This window comes from Sodiomyces alkalinus (genome assembly GCF_003711515.1).
Source record: "Sodiomyces alkalinus F11 unplaced genomic scaffold SODALscaffold_14, whole genome shotgun sequence".
Taxonomy (NCBI): Eukaryota; Fungi; Ascomycota; class Sordariomycetes; order Glomerellales; family Plectosphaerellaceae; genus Sodiomyces; species Sodiomyces alkalinus.
The window spans coordinates 841,822-847,569 of record NW_021167092.1 but is presented as its reverse complement, the minus strand read 5'-3'; positions in this window follow the sequence as shown (position 1 = coordinate 847,569).

The window sequence follows — 5,748 nt, the reverse complement described above, 5'->3', positions numbered from 1 at the left end:
TTATTATTATTATTATTATTATTATTATTATTATTATTATTATTATTATTATTATTATTATTATTATTATTATTATTATTATTATTATTATTATTCTTACCATTACTACTACGGCACTACTTAGTTAGCTCCGCGTTACTATAGCGCCGCCTATAGACTATATTCTAAGAAAGTATTATATAAGAAATAGAACCAGAATACTAAAAAAGCCTACTAGTATAACTATACGAAGACGTTCCTGTAGAGGATTGTCAGAATGATGATTGTGGTTGTTAATCCGTAGATAGATGGATAGATGGATAAAATCTAGAATACGGGAAGATCCGATAAAACGGTCCTTATATAATCCGGATCGGTCACCTGCATCCATTTAACCCGATTAACCGGTTGGGACCTAAGGGGTCCGACTAACCTAATTAGTTAGAAAACGAGCGGCCGACCTAATTAGTTAGATTAATCCTAATAACCGATCTACGCGGTTATAATACGGCCCTAATTATCGTCACCTTATCCTCGAGACTACGATAATTCCAAAAATAATAACGCGCAGATCCAGCACAAATAATAACCTAAATAATATCTTCGTTGCCCTGATCAGGGCTCCTCCAAGTAGTCCTAGCAGTTATAGCTCTTCTAGCCGTCTCCTCCACGCGTGGCAGTTCTCCCACGTAGTGTAACGCAGCAGCGGCATCTGTAGCGCGTGGTTCCCTTAAGGTGGTGGCGAGCGGCGGGTGGGTAGGCAGGCAGGTCAGATCCTTTCTACGCGTTATTCGTATTGTGAATTCTTTTCCGGAAGAGGCTGACCGTCGTGTGCCGTTGCAGGACTCAAAGGAATCGTCCGAACCGAAAGCAACCGAAGAACCAGGAAGAAGAAGAACAGAATAGGCGGCTCAGGGCTCCCTCGATCGGAATAACAAAGGCAGAACAAAAAGAATAAGAACAGGAGACCTAGGAAATAAGGAAATAACGTAGGCCACGGAGGCGTACAGGAATAAGGCGTGCAAAAACGGTGCTGAAACGGGAAGGCTGAAAAAGAGGGCTAAGATATACGTAGCCGTATAAAACCACGTATCTAAAACTAAATAACTAACAGCCTAGAGGGCTTAAAAACGGGCTTATTCGATAGCACTCGTTCTGATTAGACTAATACAAGCATAAAGAGAGGCTAAAAAATTGGAAGGGGGTGTTATCCAAAGTGCTACTGTCTCCTCTATCCTCGGTCCTAAAGCTAGGCGCGCGGTCCCCGCGGGTATAGCTTTTAATAATGATAAAATAATAACCTAAAATAATATAAATAAACAGGTAAGGGGATAATATCTCTTCCAATTGGGCAACTAAAATAAAGTAGATTATTATAGAAGGGGGGGGGGGGATTATTAGACAAGAATTTCTAGTATAGAAGATAGAATTATCGCGGCTATAGCCTTATAGGTATAGCTTCTAAGTAAAAATAACAGAAACAGAGCTTCCTTCTCGGGATAGTCCTTCTTCTAATTAGACTAACGTAAAGATCGTGAAGATACGACCTTAGTACCGAAGTCCACGGGCGTGAATCGCGGCCCTAGTATAGAAGTCTAAAATCCTTACGGCTAAAAATGCGGCCCTTATTAGGAACGAAAAAACGTAGCCCCTGGCTTCCACGCAAGACTTCTGCTTCCGAAAACACGGAGGTTGTGTCGTATAGGCACACGGACCACGACGTGGTCCCTAGGGGATCTATGTCTGACTAAGGGCTTCGGATCTCGTGGACCTCGAGTAGTAGGATATAATAAGGGAGGATACCGGAAAAGACCGGATAGGATCTAAATGATATAGTACTATAATAGAGTCTTTACCACCTAAAATTAAGGGTATAAAAGACTTATACAGATATAACTTAATATAGTAAACACACACGAGATTTCTGCTCTATTAAGTTGATTATATAAGTGCTATTTTGACGTGCAATAGGTTGCCCTAATTAGGCGAAGGGAGAGGTAAGGAGGTAGAAAAATAAAAGGAAAAGCCAGAGGAAAGGTAAAAATTAGTAGGTAGGAAAACCAGGAACTAGAAGTAGTTAGGATATATAAAGGAAAATAACTAAGGAAAAGTCACAGGACTACCCTCTTAGCGCTATTAGAGTATTAGTAATAGCCCTCGGGCCGAACCGTACATTAAGAATCTTTTCTATGCTTTATATATCGCTTCTAGGCGGAATCCCTAGATCTTCGCCTAGGCGGGCCAGTCTTCGGCTCTCCTCGTCCTTCTTCATCTTCCTCCAGGGCTATACCTATAGCGGTAGACCTTCTCGCGGCGTGCCTTATAGCGGTCAACGGCGTAATAAACGGCGTTAACGGCTACCCTCGTTACCCTAACCAGGGCGTTATGGTGGCGGGCGTTAACCGATCTTTTCGTTACCCTAACTAGGGCGTTACCGTTCCTATTCCTCTTATAGAGTTTCTTATACTAATTCTACTCCCTCGCGGTAGCCTATAGCCTAGATATCCTCGTAATATTCTCTAAGGTAGGTAGTCAGGACCTTATAGTCCTGCTACTTCCTTAGATCCCTTAGCCGTATACCTATCTTATTCGCTACGTGGAATAAAATATTTCTACTAAGGATATCGTAAAAAGGGTTATATAGTTTATCCTCCCACGGAAAGCATCTATCTACCCTCACGGCCCTTGTCTTCTAGATCGTGATCTTCTAGAGTAGGTTCTAAACCTATAGACTTATTCGGACCCAATTCGGAACCCGAAAAACACGAACCTAGGTAGTAAAGATATCTTACTCGTAGTCAGGATCCAGGTAATAATATTCCGACTTTAGTCTTTCTATAAGGTCTTCCTAGGAACCGGTAGACTCTATAAGCTACTCCACGACAGGGCGTATACTACCATCTGAAAATAGTAGCAGGTATTAAAGCTTCTCTTCCTCGAAGCGGTATATCGCGGTATAGTCGATATACTTCTCGAGGAACCGGTAAACGTATATACCGTCGAATCGGGGGGCGTATCGGGAGAACGGCTTTATATTAAGGAATAGGCTATAATACCAGGGAAAAGATACACCATAACAGATAATACTATTATGACTTAATAGTCGTATATTATAAAGACTTTAACTTAAGGAGGAAAAGGAAGACTTTTCCCCCTTTACGCTAACGTGGTTATTTAGTCTCGCCGAGTACTTAGCGATCCGAGCGTATCTCTAATCCTATATAGTGCTAATCCATAGTGCTACTTAGTTCTTTATACTACCCCCTCTCTAATAGGGCTAGTCCCTTAGGCCTATTCTCTTCCCCCCTTACTAAGTAGAACGTGTATATAACCCTAGCCTTATATAAACCCCGTTATCTAGTTAGCGCTTATAATTACTCGGCACCGGTAAGGCTATATGTCTCCTTCTAAATATTACGACTTTTTTTAATAGATAGCTAGGTAATCGATAAACCGGTAACGGTAGTTATATAGCCGACTCGTTTACTAATTATTATTCCCTTTTTAGCATCCCGCGTACTAGCCGGCGATTACTCGCCGCGTTTCGTAATATTATACTCGTCGCTATTCCTTTATTATTATAGTTTATATTATTACTAAACTTATAGTTACTATTCTTTATGCTTACTCCCTTTTTAGCCGGATTCGTAACTAAGGCGACTGTTCGCTGCGTAAATAAATCTTCCTTATTTCCTTTTATAGTTATTTTTCCTTCCTTCTTTTCCTTACGTAATCTTTATTCTGTATTTTTACGTTTTAGTTTACCATGATATTTATAACTATATTTATATCTCTTATCTCTTTCATATCTAATATTAAGCGTCTGCTACTATATCCTTTTTACTCGGTGTTACCTAAGAGCTACGCCGTATACCCTATAATACTAGCGAGGGGTGGCTAAGGAGCTACTCTAATAGTCCGCTTTTCAGTCGTTATATAGCCTCCTTAGCTACCGATATTTATATAGATTATATTAACTAATCTAACTCTAATATATATAGGTGCGTTATTTGCCTCCGCTTATATTAGGCGTATATCTTCATAAGTTTATTCTTACCGTCGCCGAATATTCGGCTTCTAACGCGTTTAGATCCCGGATAGTCTCCTAGGTATTACCTAGACTGTTTAGAATATTACTACTAATATCATTTAGAAGGAGGTTAATAATAAACTAACGGTAATTAGTTAGCGCCGTTTGTATTTATAGCTTTAGGCCCTATATAAGTGGTTCTATAAGGCCTTAGATAAGGCTATTTATTCTCTTACCGCCGCTTCGGCTAACCGCCTTAAACTTAATAAACTATTATCGATTTCGATTTTTTTAACTAGTAACCTAATAATACGGGTTTATACCTATTATTCGCTATTCGGGCGGCTTACGCTAACCTCCTTAGGTTGATAACCTCTAGGGCGATATGGCCCATTCTCTTATAAAGATAGTTATACCCCTTTAGGACTATAGCCTTATTACCTTTCTTATATTATGGTATACTATCCGCGAGCTCCGGGGCCCGGATATTAAGGAGTATCCTGCTAAGCGTACGGCTTAAGCCGCCGGCCGTAACTAGCGTAGTATAACTATATTCCTGTATTTATAGGGTTTAGCCGCCGCCCTCGCTAATATTAATAAGCCCTGTTATCCCCTTATATCCGGCGCCTTCGCCGGCCGCTATACTACCGCTTATAGGCCCTAAGTTTATATCTAATCGGATAATAAGGACGGTATTATCGAGTAGTCGCTATCCGTTACCGCTAGCCCCGTTAGCGCTGCTTCTCTTACCGCCTCCCCTTTAAGGTATCTTTCTAGTTTAACTTACGTTACCCTAATTAGAATAGTAACTACCAATCTACTTCTTCGCTAAAGGTTGTAGCGGTATTAGGTATATTTTGGTTATATATTATAATTTAGCTAGACTAACCTCCTTATCTAATCTTTATCTTAACGATCTAGTGCCACTACGTCTTTATCTAGTTATAATAGCTTAAACTCTAGTAGGTTCCTTTTTATAATGAAATTGTATATTTAATCCGGCTACTTTATAGTAAAGTTATTTATCCTTAGTGTAGTATATTATATTATTCTATTCTATTTAAGGCTTCCCGAGGAATACGTCTTAATTAAGTCCGGGTATTATATACATAAATATCCTTTACGGGTAGCCGCCGATCTTAAGTTCGTAGACGGCGATCCCCGCGCTACTAATAGTCCTAGTAGCTTCCGAGAAGCTATTTAGTAGTCGATTCGTCTTATCGACTAATAGTAATTAGAGTCTTTAGGTAAACTATTTACTTATAGTGGTATAGTCGTCGTAGTTAGTATTAATAAGGGCGACGATACGCTATTTATTTACTTTAGGTACTATAAATACTAGGCTATTACAAGTATATACTTTAAACGCCTTCGACTCCCGCTATATCACGGCTATTAGCTCTAATACCCGTTTTCGCGTTAAAGCTATTCTTTTTCTAAGTTATCCTTACTAGTTAACTCGTCCTTACTCTTCTCGTGATTCTTCGCGCAAGACTCTTTAACCTTCCGGACTATATCTTAGTTTTCTTTCAGCTTTTTATAGTTATTAAATGGGTAGTCGTAAAGACTGAAAAGGTAGGGTCAAGTAAGGAACCAGGTGTGATCACGATAGGATTATAATAGGGTCAGAACGTGGGTGTAGCCAAAGAATCAGATTAATTGCTGGCCTCCCCCTTTTAAGGGGAGGCTCCCTCGCTCCTTAAGACTACGCTCTGCTTCTCGAGGACTGCTTATTTGCT